Source organism: Spermophilus citellus (genome assembly GCF_964194105.1).
Source record: "Spermophilus citellus genome assembly, chromosome: 9".
Classification (NCBI taxonomy): domain Eukaryota; kingdom Metazoa; phylum Chordata; class Mammalia; order Rodentia; family Sciuridae; genus Spermophilus; species Spermophilus citellus.
In genome coordinates this window covers 124,565,606-124,586,719 of record NC_138191.1, presented here as the reverse complement: position 1 = coordinate 124,586,719, position 21,114 = coordinate 124,565,606, and the positions used below count along the sequence as shown (strand labels likewise).

The following is a 21,114-nucleotide window of genomic DNA, read 5'->3' as shown; positions in this document are numbered from 1 at the left end:
GGGGCCAGACTTGAACCCAGCATTCTGACTTCAGATTCAGATTCCTGGCCATGACCTATCCGTATAGGGCCCCCCCTCTCCTTTTTTTGGGTGGGTACTGGGGATTAAACACAGGGGTGCTTAACCACTGAGTCACATCCCCAGCCCATTTTTACATTTTTTAACTTTGGGACAGAGTCTTGCTAGGTTGCTGGGGCTGACCTCATACTTGCCACCCTCCTGCCTCAGCCTCCTGAGGGATTGCAGGAGTGTGCCATCGCACCTGGCGCTATAGCCTTTTCAATGGAGACTTCTGGAAGATGGCGACTCGGCCTGTCTGAGCCCAGCACACATTCATTCAGGTCAGGAGTTGCTGACTGAGAAGGAGGGCTTGCCTTCTGTCCCCTCTGCCCTGACTACCCCCTGTCTCTGGAAGCAGGGGGAGAGTCCAAAGTCCCTGGACTCTGCACTGGGTGGTAAACATTAAACCCACTGGCCTTCCTTATTCTGAGTGCCCAGAGGGACCACCCAGGAGGAGGGTAGAGAGGGGACTGGGCCATCTGGGAAGGTCACTCTCACCTGGAAGCACTTGCTGGGTATCCCGGAATGAGAGGCCTGGCCTTTCTCTACCTCTCAGAGACAAGGCCTTGCTTAGGGGCCTGCTCCGGGAGTCATGAGCTGGCTGACCTTGGCCGGGCCTCTGAGCCTCCGTTTCATTATCTGTCAGGTGGGGATTAAAACAACACCTACCCAGAGCAGTACAGAGACGATGCTTCCAAAGGGCTTAGAAACCTGGACAGGATTGGGAAAATGTTGATGTATGGTGTGAGCCAAGTAGGGACCCTCCGTCTGGGTCCTTGGGCCCCATTCTTTCAAAGTTTTTGTTTGATTTTTAAAATTAAAATTGGGAAGATAAATATCAAGGAGTTAAATGGGATATCTCTGTGTGATAGGTTGTCAGGTATTTTAATTTACTTTTTCTTTTTGCATTTAAACTTTCTTGCCTGAACATAGATGATTTATATATTTTAAAACGTATTGGACTTTACACATAGGAAATATTTTTTATTATTTACTTTGAAAGGCTTTGGCAAACATAAAATCCTCCAGACACGCCAAAGAGCAGGAGAAATTATCTAATGTTTGGGGGACATTTGTGAGTTGCGTCCCCAGCATCCTCTCTGCTCCTCTTTTGGGGACGATCTGGTGAGTTGGTCCCTACCCACGGTGGGCCTGGATTGACTTAAGTCAGTCCCCCTGCTGAGTGGTTTAGGGAGTCCATGGTGGACGTTGGGCCTGTGAGACTCAATTCCAAGACTTGTATTTGTTTGAGGAAATAGATTTTCATTAAAAAAAAAATATGAAAGATGACATCCATCATACATCCTGGGTGAGAACGGGGTCAGGAGGGAGGAAGAGGAGCCATGAAATGGAAAGAGAGAAGCTATGTCCTGACGATGTCCCTGAGCCACCGGGAAAGTGGACTTTTCTATTTAGTGAGCCAACGGGTTCCCCCCTCCCTTCCCCTCCCCTTCCCTCTTTCCTTCCTTTCCTGGTGCTGGGGAGGGGAGCGGGGGCCTCCTACGCGCTAGAGGAGCTCTTTACCACTGAGCTCCATCCCAGCCCCAGAAGTTGGGTTTTCTGTTACTTCAACTTCCTAACTGGTAACCTGGGACCTGACGTGGAGTGCTGGGAGCAGCAGGCCCCCGCCAGGCAGAGCTGGCAGAGCTGATGCCAGGGCTGCCGAAGGTGGACCCGAGGCTCCTGGCTGGGAAGTTGGGATTCTCAAACAGCTGCCGGACAGACAGCTGGTTACACTGCAGCCCGCTCCGTCTTGGGATTCAAACCTGTGCCTAGAAGGCTGCTCCTCAGGAGCCTCGTGGGGAAATGTCAGGAGGTTGGAATGGTTGGCCACTTCTTGTGTCCTCATAAATTCTTACAGGAAAGGGCCATGATTCCTTGAAAATGCACTTGTTTGAAGGGAGAGAGGGAAGACCTGGGCTTTGCTGAGAGATGCCCTTTCCACTTGAGTCTTGAACTTTGAGTTGATGACATACCCAGGGTCCAGCCCCAAAGCCGAATTCTCTACTCCATGCTGTTTAGTATAACAGAGGCCAGGAGGCAGGAGACTTAGCGGGAGATCAAACCACACACCCCTCAGGTTCCTCCCAAGCCCATCCTGTCCCATGCTCCCTGTTCAACAAGGAGACCCATCTCCTCTTCTCAGCTCCTGCTGGATGGAGACAGGAGGCTGATCAGTAAGACCTCTCCTTCCCCGCCATGGCTTTGACCTGCCGCATTAGAGACCATCTATTAACATGGGGCTGGCTGGGTGAGGGCCATGCACAGAGACCAAGGCCAGTTATCAGAAGAGAGATTGTCCCAGGTTCTGTTCTGAACACAAAGTCATGGCAAGGCCACCTGGTTGGGTGACTAGTCCATGCATTTGAGTGGAAACAAATAGATCAGATGCCTATGAGGCCTTTAAAAAATATTACGGCTGGGGGTGAAGCCCAGTGGCGGAATTGTGCTTAGATGTGCAGGGTCCTGGGTTCTATTGCCAGTGCTGTATATAGTAACCCCCACTTGGCCCATATCAGTCTGCCATGTAGACTCCTGCACTAACAGGAAGTGGGAACTTAAACATTACAGTCTCCATGGGCACCTCGCCATGGTCCGTTTCAGATGTGTGCAGGGAAGGCAGGGAGGTGGACTGGCAGACAGGCAGGAGGATGGATGATCTTCAGGAATGGATGATGAAAGCCCCGGGGCGGGGTGGGGTGGAGGAGACTCCTCTCTGCCATCTGGTGCACGGCCAAGCTTGGTTCTCAGCTATTAGAGATGGTTTCTTTCCTGCTTGCCTTCTGGAAAGTACCACAGAGCTGCTCAGGCCTCCAGAATCCAGCCTCTAGCTGACTGCCTTGACCTTTCCTCTTGGCCTGCAGCCGTCTCCAGGGCTGAGAATAGGAAGAGACATGCTCCCTTTCCAAGCTCAGAGCATGCTCACAAGTCCCTTGAGAAATAAGGACAAAATGAGGGCACTGTTTGCTGGACAATAGGGTTTTTCTTACAGGGCAGGCCTTTGTAAGGAAGACTCCCTTTGAGGGCAGTAGGGGCTGGAGGACACCCTCTGGGCAGGGGCTGAGATGGGGATGACTGCTGGCGGGGAGTCCAGGGGCCGGGGTGGAGCTGTAGGTGTGAAGGGGCCAGGTGGGTTAATTCTGCCTGTGACCGAGAACTAAGAATTAAGATAAAGAAAAGGCTGGAGCAAAGGCTCGGCCACACAAGGGGTTAGGAGAGAGGGTGGAGCAGGATCAGAGTGGGAACCTAAGCCTGGGATGAGGCCTGGGGCTTGGTCCTGGGAGGAACATCACACGCTGCTCAAACCCAGACTTCAGACACAGGCAACCTGGGTTCAGAATCTCCTTCTCCCCAGACTATTTGGGTAGTCTCGGGCGGACTCCAGCAACCAGTTCAGTCTTCACCCTAATCTCACTTTCTCTCCCCAGAATACTACTTAATGCCCCAGTTTGTCCCCTTTGGCCTGCCTGTCCCTTATCCGCTCCAGCTCTTTGTCTATACCCTTATCATCTCCGAGTTACTGTATAATCTACTTATTTGTAATGTTTATTATCTGACTTCCCTAGCCAGGGTGTCAGCTCTCTAAGGACATCTTTCTCTGCTCACTTGCGTCTCCAGGTCCTAGGACCCTGAGTGGCGCTTAACAGGCAAGCCACAAATCTTGGTCGAGCGAATGAACCTTCTAACCCTGTCCTGAGGAGGCCCTCATTTAGAAAGCCAGGATGCCAATCCTGGTCTGCCTCTGTGTCACCACGGGAGCAGATGAGAGCTCCCTGTAAAGAGCTGGAGGACACAAAGGAAGTGCTCAGTGAACCGCGGTTCCTACGCGCCCGGCTTCCTCATCTGTAGAGTAAGGGTAAAAGCCCCTAAGTTCAGCACAGTTGGAATAGCCTCTGCTTTCTTGGTGTCTTCCATTTCATGTCTTTGGGTTTATTTTATTTTATTTTTTATTGCATTGAGAGTGAGGCCAGAGTCGAATAACTGAAGCTTTGGTTGGGTCTGGGTTTGAGAGAAAATGATCTCTCAAGTCTAAGGTCAAAACAGACTCCCTCCTCTTTAAATACTTAACCTGTGGGCTGGGGATGTGGCTCAAGCGGTAGCGCGCTCGCCTGGCATGCGTGCGGCCTGGGTTCGATCCTCAGCACCACATACAAACAAAGATGTTGTGTCCACCGAAAACTAAAAAATAAATATTAAAAAAATTCTCTCTCTCTCTCTCTCTCTCTCAAATAAATAAATAAATACTTACCTGGATTTCAGGCTTTCCCCCTCCCCACCCAGCATCAGGCCAGAGCTGCCCCCGCACTCCCTCCACATAAACAGGCTTCAGAATCCGCTGCTTCTTTTCACCCTCTCCCCCTCACCCATGTCCACCGAGGCCCTGGCTGTCCCCACATGTCTCATGCTCCTGGGCTCCTGGCTTCTGTTCAGTTTCTAATGCCCAGTGAAGATCTGGTTTGAGGCAGGGCATCCGTGGCATCCACTTAATAAAAGTGGAGTAAATGAATGAATAGAAAGGGCTCTGGTCTGGGCTTCCATCCTCAGCCCTGATCCTGACCTTTAAACAGCTAACATCTGGCCTTCAGTTTGCCCAGCTCCAGTGGGGATCAGGAACACTGCCCTGCCCACCTTCCAGAACCATTGTGGGAACCAAATGAGATCATCAACTCTTTAGAACCAAAGGAACTTGGAGGCCAACTGGTCTAGTTTCCCTATTTTTTTTTTTTTCAATTAAGAAATAATGCCCAGGGATGATGTATGCACAGATGACGAGAATCTAATGTAATGAGCTTCTCTAGCTGATTGTCCCCCGAATCCTGGAATCTGGACTGCATTTAGAGATTGTCCAATCCAGCTAGCCAGAGGGAATCTGAACACCCCCAGGGAAAGTGACTTGCTTAGCTCCCCCGCAAGTTGGGCAGCAGAGCTGAAGGGTGGATTTTGTCTCCTGGTTTGAGAGTCAGGCCTCCTTCTTACCATGTTGATGGCACTAAGAGAAGTGGCACCGAGAGAACAGGAGAGACAGTACCTATTGGGTGACCCCCATCTCAGCTGAATTTTATTTTATTTTTTGGTGGTAGAGATTGAACCCAGGAGCCCTTTACCACTGAGCTACATCCCCACTTTTATTTTTAAATTTGGAGACAAGATCTTGCTGTTGCAGAGGGTCTCACTAAGTTGCCCAGGTGGACCTCATACTTAAGATCCTCCTGCCTCAGCCTACTGAGTCCTGGGATTATAGGCATGCACCATTGAACCCGGCTCCCGTCAGATTCTTGAGGGACACAGCCCAGGAGCAGGGTAAGAGAGTGTGAGGGAGGAATGTGACAGGGCTGGCCAAGCAGCTGTCCCTCTTGCTGACATCCAATTCCTAGACACGGGTGACTCCATGCTGGCCATGTGGTCTAACCAGAAGCGCCTGTCCCCCTCCTTTGGGGAGATCAGAAGCCAGAGACGGGTGTTGGGGGCCTATGATATATGGATAGGGTGCCTCCCACAACCGGCTAGCTCAGCCTCGCAGACCCTGTCCAGGCTGGGACAGGGGGAGTTTCCGTGTCTGGCTCACAGACCTTGATTCTATCTCAAGTCTTCCGGGATCTCAAAATGCTTTCTTGGCATTAGGGAGAAAGTCCTGGGCCCCCTCCCAGGTACTGGGCTCAGGACTGGGTGCTTTCACTCACCTTATAGAGGAGCATGGCCTTTCCTAAGCTTCATTGCCCTCTCCAGGACTCTGGCTCATGTCACCTAACCAATAAAATATATCAATAAACAGTATTTACTCAATACTTGGACTTGCTTTTTAAAAACAAACTATCTTCTAAAGGGAAACTTTAAATTACTTCTGTAAATAAACAGTATCAATTATAAAAAAAATACAAGAAGAAATGAAAATAAATCCAGACATTCTTGGCTTTTTGACATTCAGACCCTGCTTTTGCCTTCAGTCTTATACATGGGTCATGTGCTTTTTTCTGGGTCTCGGTTTTCTCCTCTGTAAAATGGACTTTTTGGGAGATAATGGGTACAAAGTTCCTGGTCCTGCACCTGCATACAGTATGTAAGAGAGAATTCTGGGCCAATTCTAGTTCTGTGGGCACTGATACCTGCTGTGCTCTGGCCTTGGTCTCCTATTCTGACCTTCCGGGAAGAGGTGGCTGCAGGAACAGTCGGCCTTAGACACTGAGGAAAGCAGGTTTCACAGGGACTCTTGATCTCTGCCTTCAAATCTCTGACTAGCTGCCATGGGTTAGAGGTACAAGTTGTTGCAGGCAGCCCCAGGGGTCACTAGGAAGACCCTCCTGTTAGGAGACAGTGAAGTTCTTTGTCACAGATGAGCATTCAAGCAGAGCTGGGGACTTCTTGGCAGGAAATTGCTGGGAGAATTTGAACTTGGTCTGGTTCTCAGAGGAAAGGCAGGTGATCCTTGAGGAGAACTTACTCCTCATCCAGCATCTGCCACCTGCTCTGTTATCTAGGATTTTAGTTTCCTGCCTACTTGCAAAACACCCCAGAGGCCAGGGAAGCCAGAGGAGATGGTGTCTGCCTGTTAAAGTAGGGTGGGCCAGTTCTCAGACGTCAGAGGATTGGCCAAGTCACCAGAGCAGAGCTTTGAACCTGGACGTCTGGCTCCACCACCTGGGAGGTGGTCTGCCCCTGCTCTGGTAACCAGGAACATGTCCTAGGGCTCTGGCTGGGACCAACCTGCCTTCCCTCTCTTAAGAGCCGGTGGGAAGGAACAGGCCCCTGGTTAGCTTCCTGTGGCCATAGCCCAAGGCAGGGCAAGAGAGGAGGAGAGGAAAAGTCTGGAGCGGGGAGAGCAGAGTCAGAGACAAACGTGGACAGAGATGGAGACACAGAAGAGGACAGCCAGATGGGCAGACAGAGACAGACGCTCAGAGAAAGGCGCAGACAAGACAGAGGCGAGAGACAAAGACACCCACCAAGGGACCAAAGATAAAGACAAGCGGAGCGGCGCGCGCGGGCGGGGACAAGAGTCCAGCTCGCCGAGAGGGAGCGAGGACTGGGCCGGAGCAACCTGCAGGCAGAGGGACAGCCGGACACACACGGCGCGAGACCACGGGGCTGGGACACCCCTCTGGCCCCCAGCCCGCGCGGTCGGGCGGAGCGTCGGCCGCCGGCAGGGGGCGCCCTGGCCGCGCTGTGCTACCCGCCGCGGGCGCGGGGTGGGGTGCGGGGCGGCCGGGCAGTGCTGCGGGAGCGCGGGCCCCGGGTCGCCTTTATAAGCCGGCGGGGGAGGCGGCCCGGGCAGCGACGCGCTCCCGCCACTCCGCGCCCTCGGCCCCGGCTCGCCAACCCCACTCCACTTGCGCCAGGACGGAGCCTCCCCCACGAGTTGTGCGCAGGTAGGGACTCGCTGCCCCCGGCTCCCGGGACTCCCGCCCAGGTGGTCGGTCCATGCACCCTCCGCTGGCCCCCGGCGGCGGCGACGTTGAAGACCAATGGCAGAGCAGGAGCCTGTGCGCCCCCACACCGCTCGCGGCAGCCCATTCGAGACCCCAGGCCACTTGTCCCGCTCCCGCCCTCGCGTGCAGCGGAGACGTGGCGCTCGGGAGCCCGCGAGCTAAGGGGACCGCGATCCGGACCGCTGGGCAGTCCCGGGGTCTCCGGCCTCCCGAGCTGCTCCCTAGGACCTCACGCTAGGCACCTGCCCCGGTGTCCCTTCCACTCCCAGCCCGGGATTGTTGTCCTCCCAGGCCCTCATCTAGCAACCTCCAGGTCCCTGCACCGCCAGGGGAGGGAACTGCTCTGTCCCGGGGAATTCTAAAGTAGTTTGGGCCGGAACTGGGAAGGAGGCGCTCGGATCCGGGGCTGGAGGGAGAGGGGAGACCGCGTGTTGGTGTCTTGGGGATGGGGGCGGCACCGCATCCACCGGCAAAGTTCTGGAGCCCGCCAAACCCAAGGAACCGCGCCGCTCTGCGCAGCGGCAGGTGAGGCGCGCTGTGCCGGCTGGCGCCCCGCTGGGGCTCGGGTCTCCGTAAGAAAGGGTTAAAAGCGTGGTCACAGCGGAAGGGCGGGAGGCTGAGAAAAACCTCATTCTTCTCCCACGTTGTCACTTACGACTCTTTTACTCTTTCAACACATAATGGGGCCAGGGAAGGGGCATTTACAAAGGCCTCTGGGTGTGGGGGGACCCTGGAGACTGAAAGAGAGAGCGATTCTTAGATTCTCAGGCTGCAAAGGGCCTTTGGGCCCTTGGAAATTCTCAGAGACCCCTCAGGTAGACCCAGCTTCTCAGGGAATGGGGGGGGGGCTGACTCCTCACACCGGCAAACATAACAAATGTTGATTGGATGTGGCTCCAACACCTGGCAGGCAGCATCTCCATTCACAAAGGGGGAAAACTGAGGCTTAGATAATTTAAGCAAGTGGTAGGATCAGGATTTGAATCCTCCCTCCAAACCCTGAAGCTGGAGCCTCCTATCCCCCAGTGTCCACAAGAGGAGGGTCTGAGCCCGGTTCCCTGCAGGCCCTGCCTGGGTTCAGCCCTGCCTCCCTCCCTCCCTCCTGCAGACCTGCCCCCAGATTTACAGTCCTCCCACCCCCCTGCCCATCTTGTCCCTCCCACCCCTTGTTTCTCCCTCAACTGAAGGTTTCTGAATTCCCTGAGCAGCAAGAATCCCTGGACACAGCTCCCCAACATCCCACTAGTGGAGGGAAGACAGGGCTGGGCTGGTCCCTATTGGTGTCTCCATCTGTCAAAAGGGTGACACACCTCTCTACAGGACTACGGTGAGCCAAACTGAGGCTAGAAAAGGAAAATGATGTCTTCCAGCCACACATGTCTAAGGGCGTCAGCTTTGTACCAGGTTCTGTTCTAGGTGCTGGCGGTACTGCAGGAAAGGAAGCAGAAAGAAAGTCCCCCCCCCCCCTTTCATGGGGTAGATGTTAGCATCAGCAAACTTTTTTCAGGCTCTGAAAACTGAGCGTCAACATGGACTTTGTAGAATTGAACAATTCACAAGGAAGGATACTAAGATGCAATATCAGTTGCAAAATCAATCTGCAAACATTTGACCCTCACTGTTAGAGACGGCAGCCTAGCTGTGTGACCGGGGGACAGGTTCTTTTCTCTCTGTGCCTCTGTCTCCTTGAGCTGCAGAGACCAGTAGTAGCCACTGGCGGTGAGGTCTCCGTGTGATTAAAGCTTGCTGTGTTTAGCTGTGCCTGTGCTTAAAAAAAAAAAAAAAAAAAAAAAAAAAAATCAGCTGTCACCAGCTCCAATCTCAGCAGAAAATGCAGCAGTGAGATTGTGTGCAGGGTCATGTCACTGCTTCTGATTCCTGGATTTCTTCTCTCGCCTTTGCCCTGGCCCTTGCCCTGGCCATCCCCTGCACATGGGGTGGCTTGCTGCCCTCCCTGTTCACACTCACAGGCCACCTCCTACCTTCCCAGACCCAGCTGGGCTGGGAGCCCTGAGCACCAGGCTGGGAACAGGCAGGAGCTGGTGTCTCCTGTGCCCTCTGCCCTCAGGAGGCTTCTCATGCCTCACTGTGCCCTGGCTCAGGACCAGATCTGCCCTGTTGTGTCCTGTGACTTGTGTCTCCAACATTCTCTGCAAATTAGATGGGGTCCTCAGGTTTCATGTGAAGAAGTACCTTGGAGAGGGGAAGCCACTTGCTCCAAGGACATGCAGGGGCTCCCTGGGGAACTGGAGTGTGCAAATCTAGGAAGTCTCGGGATCTCCCTGATGTACCGTCTCCAGGCACGAAGCTTCTTAATCTAGGAGACAGGATCCAGAGGCAGAGCTTGGGATTCTCACCTTGAAATTGGTCCAACTGGGCTTATTAATAAAAAACCTGGAGCTCCCAGGGAGAACACTGCGGGGAGTGTGAGGGAGCTAGGCTGAGAACCAGCACTCAGAAACCTCCACGTGGCCACAGGAATGCTGACTCAGCTTCCAGCAGCCGCCTGCCCGTCCTCATCATTGGCAGACCAGGGCTGGGCTGTGTGGTATGGTTTTTTTTTTTTTTTTTTTTTTTAATTCTTGTTTTTCTTCCAGAGATGTCCTAACTTTTAGAGTACAGTTGGGGGCAGTAGAGTGGAGGTTCATTCCCAGCACTGCTGTGTGACCCCTGACAAATCACTTTCCTTCTCAGAGCCTCAGTTTCCTCATCTGTAATATGGATTAATAATATGTGTTCTGCAGTGTGGCTGTGAGCGGCCAGGGAGATCATAAATAGTCTCCCAACATTGGGCTTCACCCCTGTGTTGATTATTTTTGACAAGTTAATGTTCCCTGTGGGGCAGTTTTCTCAGCCCAGAGGGCCCGAGTGAAGTCCCTGCTTAGGGTACAAAGGCTGACATGGCAGAGAAAATGCCAGTTGAAGGGTCAACATCCTGGGTTCCAGTCCCCTGCTGTGTGACTTGGGGCAGGTCACTTGGCCTCTCTGAGCCTCCACTTCGAGTCGGCCCTCAACGTCATTATATGATGCTTGGTGTCCAAGGAACATTCAAGAATACTCTCCATATTTTTCTGCCTTCCCATACCGCTCCCCAACATTTTGTAATTGCTCCCAGAAAAACTCCATGCTTAAAGTTTTCCATGCTTAAGTTCTCAGCCCCACTGTGGCATGAAATCAATTGTTTGCATTTAATTTGACTTCTCAGATGAAGGGGTGACATTTGAGATGAGGGTAGGGGTGGGGGAGGAGATGAGGAAGAAGTTAAACCAGATGTGTTTGTGTTTAACTGTAGAACAGTGGTTAAACTGTTACCACCGTGCTTTCTGAATTCCAGTAACCAGGCCTCAGGTTTCACTAAAAATTGTAGTGTTCTTGACTGGCTGGGCTGGACTCGCCTTCCCTTTATTATTATTATTACTATTTTATATTCATCTGAGGCCCCAGAGTACTGGCGGGAGGGAGGGAGAGAAGACCTCATAGATGCTTCGAATTTTAGAGCTGGCTTCAGAAACTGGCGCTATCAACTGGCATCTTCCCCACCAAGGAGACTGAGGCCCGGAGAGCAGAGGGACTTGGCCAGGGGCACCTGGCAGCCTAGGGTAGGGTGGACCAGACGTCCAGTCTCCTGGATACACGCTCCATGACCTTTCCGAAGCAGACCATCTCTTGAATTTGGTGTGTCTCATTTGCACGCGCTTGGTATGTTGGTTTTTTGAAAAGAAAGAAATGTTCAAGGCAGGATGCAGGTGAGCAGGTTGGTAGAAAAAGATCTTCAGCTCAGGAGAGCAGAGTTTAGATCCTTGAGCTTCTAATACACTACCTGTGTGACCTTGAGTGAGTCACTTTCCCTCTCTGGGCCTCAGTTTCCTCATCTGTAAACCAAGATATCTAAAGAGCTGGAGGGTGAAGATGGGTTTGAATCCATCGGGCCTCAAATACTTATGGCCTACTGTGTGCGAGGTTATGGTAGGTCAGTCACAAACTGCCCTCCCCAGGCCACCAGGGTGGGAGACTGTTGACTTCCATGGGGCTTTTAAAACTTCAATTTAGTTCCTGGTGTTGTTAAACAGGCAGTTTCATTTTACATAAAACCATGGGTTTCTGGCTTCTCTTGAAAGATCAGAAGATGTGGCCATTTCGGGCTCTGTCCCTGCCTGACCACAATGGCCAGAGCTGAGTGGCAGCTGCTCTGTTGTGTGTGCTCTGCCGCAGTCCCCACTGCCCCCCGTCCCTCCTGACAGTCCCTTGGCCCTCTGGGCCTGCAGCTCCTGGCCACGGAGAGGGGCTTGAATCTCATTAGAATGACTACGAGGCCTGAGCCACTGCCCGGGGGCTGGGGTGGGAACGTGGTTGGACACAGGACACCAGCCCCGCTTCTGTGGCCTGGCAGCATCTCTGAAAGATGGCAGCTGGTGGGGGGCGGGGTAGCTTTCCTTCTGCTTTGATGGCCCCAGCGGGAGTCGGTGGCTCTAGAGGTCTGGAGGTGACAGGACTGTCAAGGCTCACAAGCTGAGCCCATCAGGGTGGGAGCCCTGAGAGCTTCTATCTCAAGGTTGCACAGCCCCCTGGGGAAGGGGCTCCCTTGACCTCTGACCCCACCCCACCCCACCCCACCCCCATGCTCCCCACAGACCCGCACATTGGTGTGCCTCCATGTCACAGATGGGACACACGGTCTCACACTCTGTCCCATGGCTCTCTGTGCCGAGGCCTGAGATAACAGGTGGGCACCCCGGGGTCACAGTGTGCATCTCAGGATGGCCTTGCCGGAGCTGGAGGACAGCAGGAGAGGCCTGAAGCCGGGTGGTTAAATATGGGAGTTCTGGAGGGAAGCTGCGCACTGGAGGGAGCCTAAGTGTGACGCCAGGTCTCCTGATTCTCCCTCTTGCTGTGTGTGGCAAGGGGCATTTCGAGTGACACTGGGTCCCAGGAGTGATACCGAGCCCCACTCTCTGCTGTTCTGCACTGGAGAAGGTGGACCCCTCTGTACAACTTACTCTCCCAGAGCTGGGCGAGGTGCCGCACACCAGTAATCCCAGCAACTCGGGAGGCTGAGGCAGGAGGATCACGAGTTCAAAGCCAGCCTCAGCAGATTAGCAAGGCTCTTGGCAACTCAGCGAGACCCAGCCTCTAAATAAATTAAGTAAAAAAGGGCTGGCAGTGTTGCTCAATGGTTAAGCACCCCTGGTTCAAACCCCGGTGTCAAAAAAGAAAGAAAAGAAAAAATTCCTCTCCCGGGTGCCTCTGTTAGCTGCGATGGCCCAGGGAAGGGAGGAGAGGAGGGCTGGGAGGTTATTTTTGGAGAACCAGACCTCGAGGCCCTGTAGTGGAGCCCAAGCCCGGAGCCGCCTGCGCCACCCCCTGCCCTCCACGGTGGCTCGTTCTGAGATGCTTCCTGCTCAGGTGGTGGGTTCGTGACTCGGTGAATGAACTTCACCTGGCCGGACCTGCACACGGCAGGACAGAGCTGGGCCCACATTTTATGGGCTTTAGAGGACTGTGTAAGTGGCCAAGGCACATTGCGTTTATTTGGAGACCGACCTTTATAAGAATCCACCTGTTGACTTTTTTTTTTTTTTTTTTTTTTTTGCCACTCTGACGTGGACCTCGGGGCCTGCGCGCTCCTCCACTGACCACGCCCAGTCCTCGGACTTAACCAATGCCCTGGCCTCTGTGCCCCTCGCCCCGTCCTGGCCGCGCAGGCTAGGCGCGCTGCAGCTCCGCGCTGCGTGGGCACTTGGGCCCCCAGGTTTGAGTCACCTAGCTGGCCCGGGCTTGGTGTTGCTGAGCTTGTCCCCTTGTTTCTCCACCTGAACCCCCTGTGCCCGGCCTGCCTCTTAGCACACAGCAGTTAATCACATGCTCCTGGGCCACCAGCCTCCTCTGAGTCCGGCTCCCCTCCTCCACGGCTCCGTTTCTCCAGCTCATTAAGTGACCTTCCCAATGAAAGTCCATGTCTCCAGCCGCGGAGGTTGGATGCCTGCGTGGGGCACAGGCCCTCACCTGGAGCCTGGGTTTGGTCCCCGTCTGCACGGCGGGTGCCGAATCCCCGAGGTCCAGAGGAGGACACCGAGGCCCCAGCTCCCGGGAGCGGGAGTCCTGGCCATCGCCACCCACTGAGCTGCGCCCCCCACCTTGTGAGTGACATCAGTGCTCTTCCTAGAAGAGTCAGTTCCCTATTGGTTTCGAAATAATCTGATTCAGGAATTCGCCTTTCCTCTCAGGGAGCCTCTCGAGGTACCCAAGAAATCGATTCCCCCACAGCTTGTTCGCGCCATCACCTCATCCGAGTAATTTTGGTTAAAAACACTGTTTTTCTTTGGTTGTTGTTTTTCCCCTTGATTTGTCCTTATAGTTAACATTTAAGGGATTACTCCGTGCCAGAAACTGAGCTAATTACTTTGAATGACGGTATTGTGTTTAACCTGTAATTCTCTCTATTTGACAAAGGAGAAAACAGAAGCTCAGAGAAGTTGAGTAACTTCTCCAGGTCACACAGATGGAATGTTGGAGGTGAGACCCTGATATAGGTCTCCTGCCCACCTGCCCAGGCAGATTAGCATCTGAATTCAACTTTCTACCTTTGGATACAATTCCTCCGGAGACTTTGCTGTATGCATTCTACATCATCTGTCTCTGTGGTTTTTGACCGGGGGGTGGAGGCCCCAGAGGGAGAGGATCAAGCACAGGCGCTGGTTGGGCAGCAGGGCAGTAGCATCTGAGTCTCAGCTTGGACACCCCCCTCCTGTTCCAGAAGGCAGTGACGATCTCAGAGGAAGGTGTCCTTAGATCCCCAGAGGAGCCCAGGTTTCAATCCCAGCCCCCACCATCTCAAGCTGTGTGGCCTTGGGCAAGTCCCCTGCCCCCCTTTTGGGTATCCTGCCAGACAGCCCTCACTCAGATGAGGCAAGAGCTTCAGACTCTTCTAGTTCATGGATGATAAATAGCTGGAATGCACAGTGCCACGCCCCTGCCCCACGCCCACGTCAGACATCACTAATCCACCACTGCACACACTCTCTCTCCCCCTCCAAAGTCCTTTTAAATATGGTGTGCTCCTCCAGGCTAGCCACTAATTAGAACTGGCCCGCAGGGTGAAAGGACATCCAGAACCAGAGGAGACTTGGTGAGTGTGTGGAGGAGGAGGGGCCAGGCCCAGGTGGCACTCAGCTCAGTGATATGGTGCTCCTCGGTCTTCTTTCCCTTGCCTGGAAAGTAGGAGGGACCTTGCGCTGGATTGTGCCAGAGCTCACCTCTGCCCTGGGGTGGAACCTCTTGTGGGTGCGCAGCCGGGCTCTTATTCAGGTGGAGACTGCTTTCTGGGTCTGGTCACTGCCCAGGTGTAAGGAAGAGGGACAGAAAGGGGCTGGTTTCGGGTCCTCTTGGAAAGGGTTAGACCCCCTCTTCCCCCACGGTTCATAATAATGTCGGTGGTGGTGATAATAATGGCAATAAGAGCGACCCGCGTTCAGTGCGTGTTTGTTAGGCACCCAGCCCTCTGCGAACATGTACATTCACGCCCCAGTCCTCCTAGAAGCCCAGGGCTTCCAATGATCCAAGTGCATTGCCTGAGCTCCCCAGTGGTATGCGGTGGCACATCTGTCCAGCTCCAAGCCAGGCCCTGCTCGCCTCCAAGGGCCAGTGTGGAGGACAGCCAGACTGCACATTTGCTGTCTGTCAGTCGCCGTTATCATTTCTCACTTGTGGATGGTGCGTTCCTTTGTGATGGTGAGGTTCCTGTGCCTGTGGAAAGTGCCCTCCCACTGGCAGGACCTTTTGCGGAGCTACACCCCAGCCCAAAGCCCCAGCCCAAAGCAGCACCTCTGTTTTACAAATTAGAAAACTGAAGTTCAGAGAGGGAGGGTGGCTGGCCCTGGACCACACAGCAAGCAGCTGTCCTGCCTGTTCCCTGAGCCTTGCTGAGAAGATCGCCAAGGGGAGCCCGGGTGGGGGTGGGAGTGTTGACTCCACTGAGGCCAGGTTGGGACTGCCCTGTGTCCTGGAGGGTCCATGCGACCCTCGACAAGGCACTCTCAACACTCCCGACCTCGGTTTTCAGGTTCCTGTTACACGTTCAGTTTTCAGAGCCATGTCTTGCTCATGAACTCACCGAATCCTTAACACAACCTGAGGCTCCCAGAGGCAAGGCTACTTGCCTAAGGGTGTCCCTCCAACCCCTCTCATCTCTGCCTTGGTACCTGCTGTTCCCTTCCCTGCGGTGTCCCACCCCCTGCCTGTGTGACCACTTGGCATCATGGCTGTTTTTTCTAGATCTTGCTGGGAAGTCTTGAGCCATGTGATCATCCACATACTGTCTAGCTCAGGCCTCGGAGGCCGGTTCCGGTGTTTAACAGGGTGATGTGCGGCTTTTTTCTTTTTTGGTACTAGGGATTGAACCCAGGGGCACCTAACCACGGAGCCACATCCCCAGCCCCTTTTTATATTTTATTTTGACACAGGGGCTTGCTGGGTTGTTTAGGGCCTTGCTGAGTTGCTGAGGCTGGCTTTGAACTTGTGATCCTCCTGCCTCAGCCTCCTGGGTTGCTGGGATTACGGGCGTGCACCACCATGCGTGGCTGTCCCCCAAGTCTGATGCCTGGGCCGTGCCCTGGCCACCCACCCTTCCTAGCCTCCGCTGATGTCTTGCCCTCTCCACCAGTGATACCAGCTCTTCACTGGCTATTAGTGTTTGGCAGCAGGACAAGCCAGCTTCCTGGGTGACAGGCTCCCGTTGGCAGCTCTGCCTTTTGTCTCCCAAGTGCCATCTCTGGCTACTCTTTTTGTCCATTTTGTTCACAGAGGAACCCCCCTCCCCCAGTCCCAGACAACTTTATTTCCTAATGAGAATAGTTATAGCTGTCATTTGCAAAATCCTTACATGTCATGTTCCTTGGTGCAAAAGCAGGCACAGCATACGCATTTGTTGAGTGACGCTGGCAGAGAGTAACATGTCACAGGGACTAAGAGTTGTTTGACCTCAGTTTCCTCATGCGTCAAATCCTACCTCCACCAGGCAGAGGAGTCACTGATACATATATCAATACATATTTGGTTTAAATATCACACATATTTAGACATCGGTTCCTTGCAGTTGAATCTCTGAGAGGTAAATATTTGTCCCTCAGGGCACAGTCTGTAACAAGTGCAAATATTTCAACACCTTTCGAGGCACTTGGGTTTCAAGTAGCCCACTTCAGAAGCTGCTCCCCGCCGTCCTGTTCGCGTCACACAGCCCTGCCCCGCACTTGAGGGTCAGGTGGTCAGGTTGCTCGGGCTGTGACACATCTCTGAGAATATAGCGTGCCCGTCCAGCTTCGAGCGCATGGTGGGTCTTGTGACCGTCATCTGCAGAGCAGGCAGCGATTGAGCCCTGCCTAGGAGCCAGCAGGAGGGAGACCTGGCCGGCAGCTAGAGCCAGCCAGCTGGAGCCTTCGGGGAAGGAAGGACAGTGGCCCTGAGTGACTGTAGCAGTCACGGCCCACAGGCATTAGCTACGGTCACTCCCTGACCCTCACATCAGGAGGTAGGTGCCCTTGTCATTGTTCTTGCTCATGATGGGGAACCAGGCTCAGCAATGTGCTCATTTGCCCAGGAGATGGTTCGTCGCCCACTGATGGGTCTGGGTGTGCACCTGGGCCGCCGGGCTGTGGCGCCTGGCCATGCTACCACCTCGCAAAAGGACCCCTGGAGCTCCCTGCCGGGCGGTTTCCTGGTCCTCCCTGGGCCAGTCCTTGGCAGGCAGGCTGGTGTGAGAGTGCATGGGGGCACCGTGCATCTGTGGGGTGCAGGTTAGTCTCCCCATCTCCTCCCGGGGCTTCCTCCGGATCTCAGACACCTTGATGCTGGGCCCAGACAGTTTCCAGGAAGGGAAGCTGCCTGTCGCCTACCCAGCCCAGGGCGTGTGTCCACTCAATTCCATGGCATTGTTCGAGGCCCACCGCCTTGGGGACCGCCTCCCCTCCAAGGTCGGGAAGGTCTGCCAGGCAGACTGGGATCTGGGTCATACAGAGGCGGAGACAAGGCTCAGCGGGGCCGCTCAGGGTCCCAGGCCAGTGGGCAGTGGCTCTGGGATTTGAGACCAGAGCCTGGGCGTTTCCTTCCTGCCTCCAAGGTCGGCTCTGAGCAGGCTGTGGTTGAGAGGATACGTCTGCCTTGGGGGAGTCTTGTCCAGAGGTCCAGGCCTGCTCCTCCTTAAGCCTTAATCTGTTTGCTAATAGTGGTAGGAATTGTCATTTACTGGAGCCCCATGGTTAGTGTGGCCAGCTAAGTTGGTCTCTATGTCCATTCTCACGTGGTCCTTTGAACCACCCCAAAGGGTGGGTACTGGAATCTGGTTGTTTTTTTTTTTTTTTTCCTTTTTTGGTACCAGAGTTTGAACCCAGGGACACTTAATCACTGAGTCACATCCATAGCGTCCCCCTCCCCACATTTTTTGGAGACAGCGTCTTACTGAGTTGCTTAGGGCCTTACTAAATTGTTGAAGCTGGCCTCGAACTTGTGATCCTCCTACCTCAGCCTCCCGAGTAGCTGGAATTACAGGCGTGTTCCACCACGGGCAACCTGGATTCCCTGCTTTTTCAGGCAGAGAAGAGACACACAGAGGAAGGGAAGGGACACCTTCCCAGGTCATGTAGCTAGCTCACAAGAGGTTAACCCAGAATGGAACCAGGGCAGTCTGCTTCCAGAGTCTGGACCCATAATCACTTAATAAATGTTAGATAAATCTCTGCAGGCCAGATGTATAAACTCTTCTTGAACTGTTGTTTCTTCCAGAGCCAGACTTGTGTGTCAGGGGTGGGGGGACGGCAGGAGTCCAGCAAACAGCAGGAGTGGGCTGCGTGACACTCCAGGGCAGGACGCTCCAGGGGAGTCTCCGAGGCCGGTGCCTCTGAGCTGGAGCCGAGAGTTTTTCTGTCCCGTGTGATTCCTGGGGGGAGGGCGGGTGGGGAGCGAGGTGGGGGCACCACAGGGCAGTCCTGGTGTCTCCAGGACCAGGTCAGGGGGAGGCCAGAGCAATTAGCCTGGCCAAGGCTACAGCTAACTCAGAAGCCTCGGTGGGGAATCAGGCCCAGCCTCAGTCCAGGGCTCTGGCCTCGTGCCTGACCCTCCTGTGTGTCTATCGCAGGCTTCCAGAGTCTTCCTGGGATGGGGAGCCTCCCGCTGATGGCTTGGGCGAGAACTTGGCTCTGCGATTCCTCCTTCCTTACCCAGCTCGGCCGGAGGCCCGCGTTCCCTCCTGGAGGAAGCGTCCTTTCCTCTGGTAGCTGCCTGATTTGAATTTGAGTGTTTCCCGGTGGCCCCCGGCCAAGTGGAGCTCTGCTGCGCAGGCCTCTGGCTTGGAGGAGGGCCCGCCAGCCTCCTGGTCTTGTGATGCCCTCCTGCTGCCAAGGGCGGGCTGCGAGGAACAGGCCCATCTCCGGGGCCCTGTGGGACCCGGCCCTGGGTGGCTCCTGTGTCAGAGGATGGCCGTGGGCTTTATCCCCTCACTGCCTGGAGTGGCTCCCCCATCCCAGGAAGTCCCTGCCGGTGGCCTTTCTTGGCAGCTTGCCCGGGTGCCAGCATCTTGGCACCGACGAGGGTGGAGAATGGAGGGAACGGTCCGGAGAGGGAAGGAGGGATGGGTGCAGGGGACCTTGGCTCATTCCTTAGCACAGGTCTCTGGCCAGGTGCTGGATACAGGGCTTCTGGTCAGGGAGGAGCCAGGCCCCCAGATCCACACAGAACCCACAGCAGGAAGGAAAGCAGGAGGGCCGCCGGCCTCCACCACGGACACCCCAAAGGCTTTCCCCCAGAGGGACGTTCACCCTCTTTCCCCCCAACACAGCCTTCTTGAGCCTCGTGGGGAGGCAGATGTGGCGCAGACACGGGGAGGCAGCAGTGAGCACCCCGAGGTCCTGGATCCCTGGGAAAGACAGAGAGGGGGTGGCGAGGTTTGTTTCAGGCAGTGCTGGGCGCTGGGGAGAAGACGAGGAGCCTGTGGGACAGCAGGGGCCTGGCAGGGGCCGGGCTCCTTCTCTTGGCCTGGGCAGGGACCCTGCGGAGGTGGCCTTGGAGCTGGAGATGGAGAAGGAGGGAGCCAAGCAAAGATCAGAGTTGAGTGTCCCCGGCAGGGGACAGTACAGTACAAGACCCTGGGGGTCAGAAGGAGGTACTGTCAAGGGCGGGGCCGGGCTGATGTCAGAAAGGTGGGTAGGACCCTGGCCAAGCCTGAGCAGGGCCTGCCACAGGGAGGGCTGGCACCTCCCATTTGTTGAATGGGCCCTAAGAACAGTTTGTGCCAGCATGGCCGCGGGGACCTGCCACTCCCACCCACTCCAGGTAGAGAGGGGCTGTTTGGGCTTAGTGTGTTCCTTATTTTGGTTAACATTTCTGATTGGCATGAGTGTCACATATAGAGAAATCTATGCATCTACTGGGGATATATAGAGATATAGAAAGACACATATTGTCCATATGGGGCTTCTCATTCCCTTTGCCTTTTTTGATTAGCATTTAAGGTCATTTGTGTGTGTGTGTATATATATATATATACACAAAATATATACCAGCGTTATGAAAGGGTATCGGTCCCACATAACCTCCTGGAACTTGCTTTTTTCACTCAGTCTCATGTTTCTGAGACTTAATCCATATTATTGCACATATCTGTAATTTATTTTTAAATTTTTAAAAATTCTTTTTTTGTTGGTGCACAGTAATTATGCAGAATGGTGGGTTTCTTTGTGGCACATTCAAGCATGCATAGAAATATAGTTTGTCCGGGCATGCGATGCACACTTTACTGTAATGCTAGCAACTCGGAAGGCTGAGGCAGGAGAATTGCAAGTTCAAGGCCAGCCTCAGCAACTTAGGCCCTGCCTCAAAATTAAAAAATAAAAAGGGACTGTGGATATAGCTCAGAGGTGCACCCCTGGGTTCAGTTTCCAGCACTCAAAAAGCAAAACTAAAAACCCCACAATGTAATTTGATGAATTTTACTCCCCAGTACTTCCTCTGCCCTTCCCCTTCCGTCCCCCTGACCCTCTTCCTCTGCCCTGCTAGTCTCCCTTCTAATTTCATGGGCCCCCCTCGATAACTGACCTATTTTTTTCTTTTAGCTTCCACACATGAGAGAAAACATACAATCTTTTTTTTTTTCTTTTTCCTGAGTCTTGACTGATTTTGCTCAAAGTCATGGTCTCCAGTTCCATCCATTTCCCTGCAAATGACAATTTCATTTCTTGGCTGAGTAAAGCTCCGCTGTGCACACAGACATCATTTTCCTCATTCATTCATCTGTTGACAGATACTTGGGCTGATTCCATCACTTGGCTAGTGTGAATCGTGCTGCAATAGATATGGATGTGCATCTATCTTGGAAATATGCTAATTCTTTGGCAAGAATTAGATCACAAGGGAGATCTATTTTTAGCTTTTTGAGGAACCTCCATGCTGATTTCCATAGCGGCTCTGCTCATTTACATTCCCACCGACAGTTATCTAAGAGTTCCCCTTTCCCCCCCGCATCCTCGCCAGCATTTATTGTTATTTGGATTCTTAATTCTTGCCATTCTAACTGGAACGGCCTGGGACCTCGGGGTAGCTTTGATTTGCATCCCCCACTGGCTAAAGATGTTGAAATTCCCCCCCC

At 53.9% G+C, this 21,114-nt stretch overlaps 1 protein-coding gene across 1 annotated transcript in view; it reads left to right on the top strand.

Annotated features, from left to right (window-relative positions):
- Nucleotides 1–7,278: 7,278 nt before the first annotated feature.
- Nucleotides 7,279–21,114, top strand: part of ALPL (alkaline phosphatase, biomineralization associated) — a 53,973-nt gene continuing 40,137 nt past the window's right edge. The window contains exon 1 of the mRNA XM_081308501.1: nt 7,279–7,424. The gene's annotated coding sequence lies outside the window, so the exon portion shown is untranslated. The remainder of the gene's footprint in view (nt 7,425–21,114) is intronic.